Source organism: Ambystoma mexicanum, chromosome 10, assembly GCF_040938575.1.
Source record: "Ambystoma mexicanum isolate Mex_15411 chromosome 10, UKY_AmexF1_1, whole genome shotgun sequence".
Classification (NCBI taxonomy): Eukaryota; Metazoa; Chordata; class Amphibia; order Caudata; family Ambystomatidae; genus Ambystoma; species Ambystoma mexicanum.
The window spans coordinates 1,311,737,479-1,311,753,544 of record NC_090932.1 but is presented as its reverse complement, the minus strand read 5'-3'; the positions used below and the strand labels follow the sequence as shown (position 1 = coordinate 1,311,753,544).

Here is a 16,066-nt window from a genome sequence, read left to right as displayed (position 1 = left end):
CCACTGGGGTCCAGCCTATTCCCCCTGTACTATTATAGTGACATTTTCATAGGCCTTGGAGGCAGGCCCAATTTAAAACAAATCTATGCACATATTCATCGGATAACATTTCAATAAATGGTAGTCATTCAATAGACTGGTTTGAGGGTAGAGGAGGACCTCTAGGTTCTGTAATCCAGCATTCATCCCTTCCTTCACTAATTAGTACATCTTTCAAAACACCCGACATTCCTTTGTTTCCATTGGCTTTCATGATGACCAATATCTGCAGGCATGGCCGTTGCAAGGGTACCTATCTGTCCACTCAGATGTCATCAGTCTACTGAAGCATTGGCTGTTGCTGTATGGGCTCATGGGAATTGTAGTCCAAAACCTCTGGCGAGCCAAAGGATGCAGATACCTTACCTAAGGGTATGTCCAAGTCACTGCTGCTGGTGGCTTACCCAGATGGTTCCCTCAGTTGTTGATGCTGGAAACCAATGCAGTTGGGTGTCTTGGGGACTGATTGTCCTGTGCTTTGCTCCGCCATGGCGTGCATGCAACGTTCTGCTGTGTGAGCATCTTTTTTTGATTTACAAGCGCCGCTTGTAAAATTGGGATTGGGCCCATGAGGTGAGTCTCCTTGTTGCGCACAGACCGTGCTTCTCAATGGATGTCATGGTAACTCATTCCATGTACAGATGGCACTCGTCTGCTTTTTCCATATGTTTTGGAACGCACAGCTCGATGAACTGCATTTGCTGTGGCCTCCAGTGGTTCAGGATCCACAACTGTCTTGGACAAAGGCTGATCTATGTTGGATCATTCATTAGTCTTTGGTTTGGTCTAATGTATAATTTTTCTCTTTGTGAATTGCCAATTGTGGTTTTGTGGCTGCATTCTACCTTTCTGCACTAACCAGAAACTCACACTTAGACATTCTTGGTGGAGGAAATGCCTGCTGTGGGCTTTTCCCTAGCTCCTAACATACAACCAATATAGAATAAAACTAATTTTGGCAGCGGCTTGTGGCAATTGTTTCGAGGTTCTGCTATCTCCATTAATTCTACTGCACACTTGCATTCTATCCACTGGATCACAGTAATTGTAAAATGCTTCTTCTGAAGACCTCTGGTTTCATTGCCTTCCTTCGCCGGACAAGCGAGGGCCCATTGCATACCGGCGACTACTTTAGCCTCAGACGCCGATTCATTCCAATAATTTTTGTCTGGTTCTTCCAAGGGGTGGTATCACGCACACATCTGAAGACCGCTACTGCAAAGGGCGACAGGTTGACATCGCACCTGCCATGACTGGTATAAGGAGGATTCATTCTTAATTGCTTAAGAAAGAAAGTGTGGCTTGTGCAAAGGCACCAGATCATTGTAACACATAATATTATTGGCATTTCATTGTTTTGTATATTTGAACTAAGCTATCCGGCACCTCCCTCTGGAACAGCCTCTCTGCCTCTCTGAAACATGAGCAGAACCATCTTCGGTTCCAGAAGCAGCTCAAGACCTTCCTCTTTGCTTCTGCCTTCTCTCTTCCTCTCCCCAGCTGATCCCCCCCCCCTCTGATACGGCACTGGTTACCTGGCTACCCTGAACCACGGACCCAGGTCCCTGCCCTCCCAGTTGCACACTTGCGCTGCACTCCTGGCAACCCTGCACTTGAGGCTGTATCGGCAAACCCTACAGTTCCCCCTACTTGCCCTTTTCCAACACCTGTTGCCTGCACTTAACCCCTGCACTGCCACCAGTTGGCTGCACTCTTTAAAAAAAAATAATGTAATTTACTTTTTTATCTCGCAGTTCTCCTCTTCTCCTGCCGCTTTTCCGCTTCCCTCTCCCCTGCACCTGCGCAATCTCAATGTCACTGGGCCTAGTAAGATCATTGTCTTGTCCTCCCCGTTCCCCTCCCTTGCCTCGTGGCGCCTTGATACACTTGTGTATAGGCGCGCTATAAATAAAATATATCATGTCCTGTCCAGTTATACAATTGTCCTATCCCCACTTAGTACCTCATTGGCTGGTCTCCATTCTGTCCAGTTTGTTAGGCTCTTACATCATTTCTGGTTTGCATTGTATTTACTTGTGACCCGTCAATGCCTAGTCTTAACTGAACGCTTCTGTTGATGGAAATGAAGGATGATCATGCTTGCTCTGGTGTTTAGAGGCCTGACTGGTTACAAGGCTGTAACGAGCAGTGGACGAAGCAGTAATGACTTTGGCCGCAGGCAGTGTCTGCTATGGACGTACAGACTGATTAGGATGGGCAGGACGGCCGGGCCCCAGTCAACCTTCATGCAGACAAGCCTCGCTGTGGAAACTGACAACTCTTGCCTCTGGGAATTTCTTTGTGTCAGCTATTTCAAATGAAGCCCAACTGTTTAATGGGACCCGCACCCCAGATCAGTGAGTGCACACACCGAGGTTCCTATTTACGGACTTGTATTCGCTCTGTCATTGTGGTTCATTTTGTAATATTGTGGCCCTTTAATCATCAGTGGTTCGATGTGAAATTTTGTCCAGTTAGTGTATATTCATAAACCTTGCTTGTGAAGTTATGTTATTGTAATTTTTACTGCACTCTGCTGCCATTTGCATGGTCTCCAGGTGCTCGCGCGGATCGGAAAGAGAGAGGGTCGTGGTTACTGGGGGAGAGAGAGTTGTGCTGTTGTGTTGCAGACGGCAGACCGGAAGTGTCCTGAGCTCAGCATGAGGGTTACTTTCTGTGTCCACATTTCAAGCAGTTTGCCCTTCCTCAGCGGGACTGTGACAATTGTATACTCCAGGGCATCCCAAATTAGAACATATGTGCGATATATATCTCATCCACATGAATGATACTCTTACCAGGCACATTGTCATAAATTAGTCTACAGGCTTTCCCACATTCCAAAACTCTCACTAAAACATTAATTCAATCAATGCTAGACCTCTTCTTGATAGTCTTGTCTGCCGATGGACTATATTCTGCCATATTTCTAACAACATCACCAATGTTACCAATGTTTTTTATTCAAAATATGCCATTGTTGTGTGTGCACATAATCTAATTTGCCATCTCCATGATGTACTGAAAGCATCCCATTTTGTACACTTTAAAAAAAAAAAGTTTTTTAAAGATTCTTTTGTCACTTGTCTTTAGATAACCCACCTCCATGTGTAGTCCAATAAAACATCTTTCTGGTCCCAGTAGGTTAGATATTGAGTAGGCAAAGTTGCCTGTGGCGATGGAATATGTAAAGTCCAAATGCAAATTAATCGCAGAAGCTTAAATCCCCTGAAAGTTTGTGTTTAATTTGGCCTTCTTCATTTTAAATTGTACATTTCAGTATCCAGCTCTTGAACGTTTGCACACTTGTTCCAGCACCTAAATATTAAAATACACTATTGTATGTGATCATTTCTTCAAGCGTTTGGCAACCGGTAATTTTATATTCACTTATAGTATGTTAGATTTGTATTTTAATCCTATGTACTTTAATAGTTCCGGATGTTTCACTGATCTAAAATGTCCATGTGGCTGACTTCATAGTATAACACACTTATTCTAATAATCGTGAAGTCCCTTATCGTCTCCATCGCCAAACTAAAATTCAAACCCAAACTAAACTAAAATTCAAACCCAACTCCATTCTTCCTCCAAGGTCCTGATCCACCGCGTGTCAGCTCCAATAATGAGGCCTTCGTGGACTTAAACTCTTCAATAGCCTCTCCCTTTGAACACCGTCATCCTGCTGTCTCCTCCAGAGATTCCCGCCCCACACTCCACCCTGGGCCCACTCCTTTGGTTTGACAGCAGAGGATATCCAGGGGCTTCCAGCTATGTAAATGGCAGAAGCCTCACCTTCTCTTCTTGCCATGTGCAAGGAATCACTACTAGTTAATGTTAATGTTCAAGGATATTTGTACTGCACGCTATCACCACCGGAGTGGTCCTCTGGCGCTCCTAGTACTTAATGACTTTGCTAAATCCTGATCTTACACCACACTCATTTAGTCCGTTTGCTCCCAGCCTAGCAAGATTCCTTCAACGCTACATGCTGTGCACCCTCCTCGTTACCGCTCCATCTCACTCTCGGCTGATGACTTTGACCTCTGCTTCTACTCTAAAACCATAGCACCTTTTTATTTCTCAACTGTCTTCCTCTCTAAACTGACACCTGTTGTCCAGCCTGATAACCTTTCCTATACTCCTATCGATGAGTTTGCACCACAAGTGACGAGGGCTCAGAGTCTTCTCACATGCGCTGTCACAAAGCGCACACAACGCCACTGAACAAGGATGAATTGCCTAAAAAAACAAATTACCAAAAAAATATGTTTTTCAGCAACCTCTTTTGCCCCAGAAATGAAAAGCTCCAACCCCGCAGAAAGAATAATGGAGAAAATCCAAGATGAGCAACTTGGTTTATATTACCGGACCACCTTCGCTCATATGACCAGGGCCAGAAAGCAGAGCATGACATGAAAAGGGGCAGAGTTAAAACTCCTGGAGTCAATGGACATTGAAATTAAGGCGCGCAAGGCTCTCTACATCGTGCCACAAGAGGTGGGGTATAAAAGCAGGCCTGCGGAATGAGAGCGAGTGCTCGTCTGGAGGAGGAGGCATGAAGATGCTATTCTGATAGGCTGAAGAAGACCGCCTCGGACTCCAAGTACATGGCTGCCAGGTGTCGGAGCTGGAAATGCCACAGAGAGACCCAAAAGAAGTGTAAAGGAGCGCTTGGAGGTTTTACAAAGCACCTAAATCCAGAGAGGAGACAGTGCATGAACCTAGAGAAGGACCGAGAAATTACATACTTCGAAAGACAGGGAGACGTCAACAAAGGTCTGTCAATATCAAGAAAAGGGCAAAGAGGTGGAAGAGCAGGTTCTAAAAGATTATGTAATGCTACAAAACATAGTACACAAAATAAAACTTGGCTAAAATGTAATTATTGCTTTGCGTTATTAATAGTTCTGTGCCACATCATCTTTTGTCCTCCTCACTTCAACTTATTGCTTGCCATTAGGACCCTGCAGCTTGTTTCTTGGTGCCTACTGTACTACTCCTCTTTAGGAAACTATCTGCTGGTCGCTAAACACTCTGCCATGTACCTGCTTGTTTCTATACCACCTCACTAGTTTAAAGTTCTGGAACACGTGGGGGGTTTAACTGTATTACAGCCTACCTTGAAAACGGCAGGCATCCGTGACCTTCCATCCAGTGCGTCTTCCATAGTGGAAGGCCTGAAGTTGGACAACCTCATCTCTCCAATTGCCAGACGATTGCCCACTTCTCTAAACTCTCATCCATCCCCATTCTCCTCTGCCAGCTGCCTTCGACACTGTTGACCATCCCCCCTCTCCAGAACTGCTTCTTTAGAACACCAAAACAAGCATACTGTAGAAGGGCCCTGCCAAGTATGATAACATGTGCAACTGAACGTATCTGGATGCTAGAATAGATGTTCTGGATCACCTGAGTAGGGAAACAGTGATACAGGTGTTGATGCTGCCACATAGAATCTTGCCAAAAGGAGTTCCAAGATGGGATGGAAGAGGTCTTAACAAAGCTTGGCGCAGACCCGGGAGTGTCTGATCACCCATTAGGGTGCCACATGTATTTAATGATATGAAAAGTCTGCCCCAGAAGGGGATCAAGGCTAAATGCAGGGGGTGGTGGTGGTGGTTTTTTGATTGTTGGAAGCAAGTGATTGGTTTCTTCAGGCCGGCAATATAAAAGAAGGCTGTTTTTTGGTTGTGGGGGTTGAGGGGGGGGCAATAGCATCTTCTTGTTCTCAGGACCGAGTCTAGAGTTCTGGCCTGGAAGAAAGCCCTCATGCAGGTCAAAAATAAAAATGTATTACTGGGAGGTTAATGGCCTCAATCGGATTTTTGGTGGGACTTAAGGTGGACTAAAAAGGGAAGAAATGTTCTTTTCCCCATGATGGTACAACCCCATATTTTTTTTTAATAAAAGACTTGCAGTTAGAGAGTGACAAGTCCATCATTTTAGGAGGATATGATGGAGCACAAGTTTGCTGGTGGGTAGATGCAGTGGAACCATTCTGGAGAATTGAGGGGGGACCTTCCTAGAGAGACTGAGAGGGAATCAGGAAGTGGTAGGGGTTTGTGGAATGGACTCCAAGGGAGTTTGGCTTGATGTGTTTTTTTAACCTCTGCCCATGACTCTTTTCCCCTTTCAGGTCCATGTTTGGTATTTGAATGGCCCCCTTCTTAGTTATACATCTGGAAGCGAGCCTTCAGCTCGGCTGCAAGCACACCAGAGTCTGTGTTTCATGTGTTATCATACCAATAAACGATGTTTAACCCTTTGTTCTAAAGTTAGAGCGCCTAGACTGCTAACTGCAGTTTTGTTTTTTTAACAGGATGTTAGTAAACGAGGGGTAGCCCAGCACGCTTATACAGTGGCAAGTGCTATTTCCAAAAATGACCTGACCAATCAGTGGAAAAACTGGGCGTGCCTATTAAGGTCTGGCGCTTTTTTTTCTTTTGTGGATGGGGGGGTTTGGGAGGGAGAGATCTGTTCGAGATGTTTGGAAACAATACGATCACTAAATCTCTTGGGCTATACTCTATGGAGTCCATGGGAGTCACCTCGGCCTACAGTGCTGCCTCCGACCCTTGCAATTCAGGAATTGTATTGCTCTTCGATATGGGCAAGCCGAGCCCCTGGAAGGAAAGGGTGTGTGGATTGGCATTCCGCTTGATAAGAGATGATATCCTTGTGGGTCAGGTGCTAGTCAAACATTTGAACACGTTATCTTCCAGCGTGCAGGATTAAAACCTCAGAGAACAATGTTTTTATAGGTTTTCCGAGCGAGGGCACATAGTCGATTACGATATGGCTATTAAGTTCTTACTCCCAAGTATGTATCCGTGATAAATCCAGTACTGTTAAAAAAATAAAGTGAATATAAAACGAATGTACTCTTCTTTCAATCGATAATCACTTCCACACTACATACATGGCCCCCAGGTACACTGCAGCCTTGTGCCTGTCACCTCCACCTCCACCCACCACATTTATTTGAATGTACAATAACGTTGACATAGTTCTAAGTAATTCCCAGCAGTAATCAGCCTGGAGCTGTATGCATGGTCAGGGGGCAGAAAGAACATAAGTGTGTACAGAGGGGTGGGGGCAGAGCATACTGGAGGGAGGAAGGTGGGTTAAGAACAGGGAGGGAGAGGGACCTCCACAAGAAATGGGAAGAACGAAGAGTTCGACTAGTAGTGTAAATACACACAAGTGAAGGGATGAGAGGTGTGACCATGAGCACGTTGAGAATCTATGCAGAAGTGACACAATTGGAGACTGGTGGGAAAGGCGCACTAAGAGATGCAGAGATCTGGGAGCCCTGAGGGAGGGAGGAAGGGTTGGGGGGGGAGGGGCACCACGAAGAACAGTTGATTTGCAAATAGACGAGAGAAGGTCAAGAGCGTATCCATGGAGGAACACCAAAGAAACCGTAATAGTGGGAAAACCAGGGGGGAAGATGGCATTTTGGTGGGCAAAAAGGAAAAGGTTGGATTTTGTAGATGTTAGTTGTAATGGACAGAAATTAGCAAAAGAAGAGCTATGCTTGGAGAAAGAGAATGAGATAACGGGTAGATGACTAAAGAGTGAGTCGTGTTAGAAGAATAAGCAAGAACAGTCCCAAGGCAACGGAGCAGCACATATGGGAATCTGGCCAGTAGGATTAATATGAAGCTGGAGAAAGGCTCCACAATGTAATGCCCGACAGTCGAAAAAAGTAGAGGGAAGTTGATCAGAAATAGTAGGAAAAAAAGTCTGAGAATTCTCAGCATAAAAGAGCCAATAAAAATCAATTGATAGAATACGATTATAGAAAGGAAATAAAGGGACCAAGCAGTGTGGGGACCCAAAGCATAAAGGTGGAAGCCAGTCACCAGCCCACCAGACAGTAAGTGTAATTTAAAAAGTAAGAAGAAAACCAGGACAAGAAACACATACCAAGAAGAATCAAAGAATGGAATCCTCCACAATGGAATGCAGCAGATCCTGAGGGAAGGTAGTTTGGAGTGGCGACAGAAGGCAAGAAAATGTGTGACATACAAGAGAAGTTTCTGTAGAATGAGCATACCTGAACCCTGATTGCAGGGAGGGAAACATTGAGCTAGAGTTTAGATAGTGAGAGAGCCGGTAGTAGCCTGTACATACCAGAGGTTTTGGGAAAAGGCAGAAGCGAAATGGGACAAAAATGAGAAGGGAGAATAGGATGGGAGAATAGTGGCATGCTTAAAGGAAATGTGGAAAGGGAGGAGTTAAATGAGTCGAATTAAGTTGTTACATGATATTTATATAGCATCAAATTGCCTGCAGATAGTGGATCTAATTTAAGCAACTGCTCGATTGTTAGCAGAGATGACTAGTGTAGTGATATTATAGAAGCCGTAGAGTGGAGTGTGTTTAGGTACAGCGTGCATTGCGATGTCAGACTGTGACAGCTGGGCTGAATTTTGTGTGGGACTCTAGTATAGCTGTATTTTTAGAGAGCGTGTTCACCTCCCTCTGGCATTTTAGAGCTACAGAGTAGCAGATGTTTGTTCCCCAACCTAATAGTACTCATTTTACTGATGTAAAAAGGATGAAGGGCTGAGTGAACCTGCAGATATTTGAACCTGTGACCATGCGGTCAAACGCAGAGCTATGTAGTGGAGGCTTTTGTTCATGGAGTCACAGACCAGACAGGCTTCATTTGAACAGTTGGGGCTGTTTCACATGGGCTCCAATTTCTGTTGGTTTCCCACAAATCTTTTTATGTTAATTGGATGACAGAATTTGTTATTTTTAGAACTTGTTTTGTCCAGCTATGTGCTTTGAGGTTTTTTTTCTTCCTTTTTGAACTGGTGTCACCTCACAGCTCCTGAGTAAGCCTTGCCAAGGCTACCAAAGCTTAGTCCAGGGATACCTTGTTTCTTGTAGCTTGCTTCCTCAAGAACACCTCTCCTGAAAAGGGCAATTATTTGCATACACTTTTAGGCTAGGATTGAAAGGTCTGCCCTACCACAGACCCCCCCACTAATCTCCCAAATCCATGCTGTGAGGACTACAAATGGCTGTGTGGAAGAGGTTCCAGGTCCAGTCTATCCTTTCTCAGGCCCAGCCTCATGGGCCCCAGGTTTGTTACTGGGGTTGTAGAAGACTGCCCCACCGTCCTTTCACCTCAGTAAATTGGCTTGGCATTGGAAGTTGTTAAGAGGGAGCAGGTAACATTTTATCTGTAGTCCCGCCCTTTCCTCAAACATCCCCTAACTGTCAATCCTTGGAGGGGAAAGTGAAATCAGTGTATTGGTTCACATAATCGGCTGACCTCATATTAAATAATTAACGTATGTGGGTGCCCTGCTACTGAACCTTTGCGTACTATGCTTGGAGAGGCACAGCTTCAGCTCACAGATGAGGCCCAAAAAGGCCAAAGCACATGTCTGGGGTTGCTGCTGGTGCACTTGTCTAGAGTAGAGTTGCCTACCATTTCGGTGGTGGACCATGCTGATTTGCAAATGGATATTTCTCCTTTGTGAGAAATACAGTGAGCTAAAACGTGCTTGTAGACCCACCAGAGTAGGAACCTACCCATAGAACGGTGTAGTTAATGCAAATCGGGAGACGGACAAGGTGGCATTTTGGGTTAGGTGTTGCTTTATTTGAACAACAAAAACCCAAGCGTTCCCTAAGTTTCTCGGCCCTGCTCTAGAGGACAGAAAAGGAGTCCAAAGAAGTGTTTGTCAGGGTGTCCTACTAAATAATTAAAGTCCGCCACCCAGAAACCTGTCCTAGCCTTATTTCTATACCAATCAATATAAACCTAAAAAGAACCTACCTTGAACGCAGGAAAAATAAGGGTATTTGTTCAATCAAGGAAATGACGGCTGGTTTCTGGCCCCATCATGATGTGCCTGTATCGGAAAAGGGGTTGTATGCCAAATTGCATAGATCAAGCAAAGACATCAAATGTCTCTTCCACCTTCCCTCCTCTGGTTCTGTTTCAGTCATTCCTTAGTCTTTCTCCTTGGTTTAAACAAGGTCTTCTGTCTCTTGTCTTCCAGTCTTAGGAACCCCTCAGGCTCGTAATGCCATGCTTGGTACTCTCCTTGGAACCCCACCAAGGATTCTCATGGTATTTTCTCCAGTTAGCTACTGCCTGGATTTCTCCCCTCCCTGGGGTCTAGGGTTCTGCCGGCCCTGCCCTCGGATCTTGTTGGACATTTCCGTTGTCCTCACGGGGCCTTAGAGCGACTGCGTTGCATCCCTGTGATGCTCCTACGGGCAGGTGTTCAAGTAGGCAGACGTGGCTTCTCTCTCCCCCAGCTTCTTCTCAGGTGTTCTGCATCTGAAGGAGCTGGGACTCCTTCCTCTTTGTTCTTCTGCAGGGCTCCATTGCTTCCTCATGACGTCTCTCCTCCGCTGCTTATGCAGTTTAAAATGTTCGACAGGTTCCTGGATCGGGCTTCTCCAGTCCGTGTCTTGGCAGGGATGTTGAGCATTAATTGAATTACGTGGCTAGATAATAATGTAGGCCCGCCTATCCACGTAATAACACTGATCATGTTACCTTTACCCTTGAAGCACAGTAAACTATTTTTTCTGTGCATCAAGGGTACACCAAAAATGAATGCCATGTCACCAGAAGCTCCTACCTCCTAAATACAGCAGCCTGGGGGGCACTCAATTTAGGGGGGGGTGGCACACACACACTTGCTTACAATACTTTGACCCAGACATTCACACAACCTTCAAATAACTCCTTGCAAGAGCACATACATAAAAACAAAAAAACATGCGCTCATGCATGCATACATAAGCACACATTACATAAAAACACACCTGCTCGCAGCCTCCACACGCTCCTGCACTGTCACTGGGAGGACGGAATGGCCCTCCCCTCCTCAGCACAGCATAGACACACTGACTGGAGAGGACTCCTCTTCCGTTAATCACCATGTCTATGTAGTTGGCACAATAAGTGGCAGTGGGGCCAGAATTCTGCTGCCACTCATTACAATACGCTATGTTTCTTGCGGAGCCAAAAGGGCTCTGCAAAAAAATAAAGTGTAGCTACCTTCCGCGGAGGCAGACAGCAGAGTCCCCAGAGCAAATAAAGCACATTGGAAACTGTGCTACCTTTGTCTCGGGCGCGGGGTGGCCTGCAACTTTGCGCAGTGGACGGTTTCTTCCCACCTCCAATCCCCCACAACTATAATGGCGGGCTGCCACTGTTTGGACTAAAGCTGCATAGGTTTGCAAAAACCGTGCAGAATAGGCCATGTCCACAAACTGTGTCCTACAGGATAAGCATCCTTTTTGCACACACAAAGTGTCTGAGTAACCTGCATTTACCAAAGTAGGCACCCTGTCCTCTTCTGGAGTCCTGGGCCTTTGGTGTGAGAGTTGGAAGCCCTTTATCCAGCTTCTGCCTACTTTTTCAAGAAGCTTGGCTCCCATGAAACCCTTCACCAACAACCTTCATGGCTTGCACTTGCTAAGCCTGAGTGGCGCCATTCCACCACCCGACAATGTTGTTTTTCTCACTGTGGCGGCTTTCACTTGGAGTCTCCTGGGCTCCCTCAGGATTGGGGGAGCCGAGGAGACGCCACGCAAAAGCCGTCGTAGTGAGAAACACTGCAGCATTTCTAAGCACACCCGTGTTGTGTTTCTGGCTGCATTTGCTTTGAATTTTTAGTCTCCAGGAGACTCAAAGTGAAATCTGCTGCAGACAGAAACTCTGCAGCATTTGAAAACACAAGCGTTGTTTCTGCCTGCAGCGACTTACACTTTGAGTCTCCTGGGCTCCCCCGAGGCAGGCAGAAATACAACGCGGTTGTATTTTAAAACGCTGCAGTTTTTCTTTCTATGTTTCTCAGGCTCCTCCGGCTCGCGAGAAACTTAGAAAGAAAACCGCAGCATTTTAAAATACAACAACGTTGTATTTATGTTTGCGGTAGCTTCAGCTTGGAGCCCAGGGGACTCCAAGCTGAAGCCACTGCAAATATAAATATAATGTTTCAAAAGCTGTGGTTTTCTTTCTATGTTTTCCGGGCTCCTCCAGCCCAGAAAACTTAGAAAGAAAACCACAGCTAGTGCTTATTTAAAAAAAAGAAATAAGCACTTACCTAGATGCAGCTTTCCTGCCTGCATTCTTTGGTCTCCGGCACCAATGAAGCAAAAGCCACTGAGTGGTAGCTTTTGTTTATAACAGCTGGCTGGCTTTTGATTTATTAGTGCCTCAAGGGCAAGGACAGGAGGCATCCATTTCACAAAATGGATGCCTCCTAGTGCTTCACATTTTTGAGTTTGAGCTTCATTTTAGCGAATAATATTTTAGACCACACTTTTCCTTTAACTGAGTAACAGATTGTATTGGTTTTCTGCAGTACAGTTTTTATGCCACCACACTGGCATCTCAGGCAAAGTTGAGCTTTTGTGATTGTCCTGCGCTAACATACGGTGAACCAAAAGGTAGTTCAAGGAGACTGTTGACGAGTACAAGCGGAAGCATGTTATGCCCTCAAGCAACACTAACATTCCTTTACTCCTCGATTGCTTTTTCATAAAGGGTCATCAGCATTGTTTTTCTACTAATCCTTCCTTGCCATAATTTAGCAAAGCCAAGTTGTTATTTTCTTCTGCATGTTTTGTGCCTACAATGATGCCGTACCACTCTTGAGACAAGCCTGAGATCCTTCCAAGGTTCTAACTCTTAAGCATGCACTGGCAAAGGAAGGCTTGTTCCTTGGATGTTACACTAGCGTTTCACGTTTACCAGGATCTGCTTGGGCGTTTTCAATCACTACACAATTGTCTAATTTGTGGCCGAATTTAACTCCGGAGAGCCATAGTTAAAATCTCCTGAGTGGGTTGGATTTGCACAGGTTAAACCCGAGGGCTCATCACAAGTGATGGGAGGAGTTTAGGCCACCCACCCCTTTTTAGTTTTGAGATGGTGCGACCTAATTTTATGGTTGATCCCCGGCACTGATTTGTTTCCTCTCTGGAAGCCCGATTGCTCTGTTTAGCCAAGGGACCGTTGCAGCGTTTTGTTATGTAACTTCATATCGCACTACGTTGCCATTTGCATGGTCTCCAGCTGCTCTGCATGATCTGAAAAAGAAAGGGGGCAGTCCAAAGGGCGGAGAGTGAGCATGCAAGGTACCTTTTCTGTTGTGCTGATGCATGCAGAGCGGAAGTACCCCGAGTTCCACGCGAGGGTCTGTTTCTCGGCATTTTGCTAACTAGAGTTGCTAACTTCCAGAAGGGCAGCTTCGTATGCCTGTCATGCTAGGATGCATTGACCAGGGTGGGTGTAGTGTCATCTGGCGGGGGCTGGGAGAATGTTAGCGTGCCCTGTGCAGCAGCGTAGTTGGTATGTGCACAATGCGCTTGAGCACATGAGTTGGAGATCTTAGTTTGGAAGATAAACTAGGGGGGTCCTGTAGGGCGGTTTAGGGCTTTTATCAAGTGGCAGATTTTGGGGCGGTGCCACGGCCAGTGGGGTATGTTTAAAAAGCCAGGTCCTGAAGGTTTTCCCTAAAGTCTAGTGATCCTGGGTTGTGCAGATTCCCTCGGGGAGGAAGCTCCAGAGTTTAATTGTGATGTTGGCAAAAGCGTAGGGTGGCCAGATTTAAAAAATAAAACACTGGGACTAAGAACCTAACATGAAAGTTGGACTAACTATTGAAAGTGGCTGTCAAGGCACTACACTTGAGTAGCGCTTGGAGAAGAAGGGGGGTTTTGCGTGCTACTGTTCAAATAAAAACCTATTCATTTATCACAAACTAAAACTATTTTAAGTTGTAAAATGCAGCATTTCTTCTGTGCGAGATTATGCATTAATGCCTGACAGCTGTGAAGACCTCCACCAAATAAAACCGGCACCACTGCAGTTTCCAATGGAAACCTAATCTTGAGAAAGGGGGACGGAGCAGCAAATACAGAGACAGTCCCGGCAAAACCGTGACGTCTGGTCACCCTACAAAAGCGGCGTCTCCATAGCTCTTTCTAGAATATTGTGTGGTTGCTAGGGGTATTTTGTTGCTAGATCTCTGGTAGTCTTGGTTGGTATGGGGTAATGTTTTCTTTGATCAATAGGTCTCCTTGGCCCTGCAAGGCTCTATGGGTAATCCATGAAATGGATGCTTTTCTTAGCCGCTAGACCATGGAATAACCGTCTTTAGAGCTGGCAATGTGCTCCCTGATTTGGAGACTAGGAAGAAGTTTGACGCTGTCTTCTGGCATTCGTTGATGTTTCTAAGTAATCCGGCTGGCAGAGGAATTTGCTGTCTGGATGGTTGATGTGACCATCGATGTGACTGCAAGTGTCATGTGTGGGGATGGCGAGGAAGGTCCTCCTCCACCTCCTCGAGCGTAGGTGGTAGAAACATCTCTTTATCAATGCGTCGATTTGTGTTTCTAAGGTAAGTCCATTGTCCACCAGAACCTGAAGGTTCTTTATCACCCTTTGAGGTTTGCAGGCATACCCATTTCAGGAGGCCAGGATATTGCTGCTTGTGGTGTGACGTTTGGTAATCATGTGTTCTGTCTTGTGCAGATTTAGTTTGATTCCTAGTCACTAGGTGTGCTCTTCATCGGATCATTTGGTGAGGGTGGGGTCTTTGTCTTGTTGGAGGTCATTTTGCTCATTAGTTTTGTGTCCTCTGCCTGATGAAGGTGAGTCCATGCCATTGGATATGTGAGTGGGGGCATGATGATGATGTTGACGGGCGGGGAGGAGGGGGTGATCCCTGTGGCAGACCACAGCCTGTCAGACTCTGAACTGAAAGGGTGCAGCCAATTAGCTTGTTTTGTGCGTGTTTGTCATCTTTATTGGACTGCACGTTGCGTGTGATCGTCTGACTGGTCTCCTGCATCTGTCCAGTCTATTCCAAATTTGAGGGCGACTGGTAGCATAAGGGGGACGGGGCAACTAAATTATTGGCTGTTTTGACAGTGTCAGACCTGATGTGCGGTGTAGATTTTGGATGGTTCTAGTTTGCTGAGAATTTACCAAAAAAGGGTAATATTGAAGGAATGAAATGTGCTACGCTTGTTTAAAAAAAAAATACAAAGTTTACATCTGGATGAGCTGGGAATTAAAACAGTCATCGTTTCCAACTGGCTTTCATCCTTGGTTCGCGAGGGTTTTTTGTAGTGAAGTATTTGTCAGTGAATTCTGCCAGCTCCAGTGGTTAAGTTACGGCACATGACCTCTCCTCACACTGCATCCTAGGTCACTTTGACTGTACGGTTAGTTTCCAATGAGCTTCAACATTCTTTAACTTAGCAATTTCAATGCGTTCTATTTAAACCCTCATCCTGTTTTAAATGTTTGATGGGGAGTGCCCGTGCCTGGCTGAAGATGTGAAGGCTCATTTCAGCATGATGGTTGGGGGGCAGAGGAGGGGCGCGTGCTTGGAGTGGAGAGCCGTCTGAGGCAGCTGTGGGGGTGCAAACACTATAATGACCAAGAATTACAGCCATTGGTTAATATCCTCCGATTATCACGAGATGGCCAGCAAGCAGGGCGCCGAGACACTAAATGCCCACTGAAAAGCTATACATCCTTCTTTGTCATGCAGTGGCTGATGTGCAGGAACCGGTGTTAGGCAACGAGGTGATCGCATTTTATACCGCGAGGGAAGTGACGGTCGCCAGCAAATGCAGCTTGTAAGGCGATCGCTGCAAAGCGCGCATTTAAAGCCCCAGAAAAAAAGTGATATATAATGGAATATATTGCAGTGTTATAAGACTAATGACTAGCAACATAGGGGCAGTTGCTGTCTGACCCCCCCCACCCCCCTGAGCTCAAGGCCACTTTCAACTGAAAGGCCCTGGCGCCTCCCTTGGAGTGTTCCTCTATCGCCATCGTGGGGCGTTCGTAGCCTACTCCGTTAGCGAAGTGCAAAAACTGAGCATGGACGTGGGAGTGCCTTCCTCCGACCCTCTTCGTTGCACTCCGTTAACTGTGCCCATGCACTCGTGCTGAGTGAGGGTTGCATGGCTGAGCGATTCTCCCTCCCTGGCCCCCGGTCAGCAGTGTGCACTTGGCCTT

At 45.9% G+C, this 16,066-nt stretch overlaps 1 protein-coding gene across 4 annotated transcripts in view; it reads left to right on the top strand.

Moving 5' to 3' along the window:
* Positions 1-16,066, top strand: part of SMTN (smoothelin) — a 781,408-nt gene that overhangs the window by 82,227 nt on the left and 683,115 nt on the right. The gene's annotated exons all lie outside the window — the stretch shown is intronic.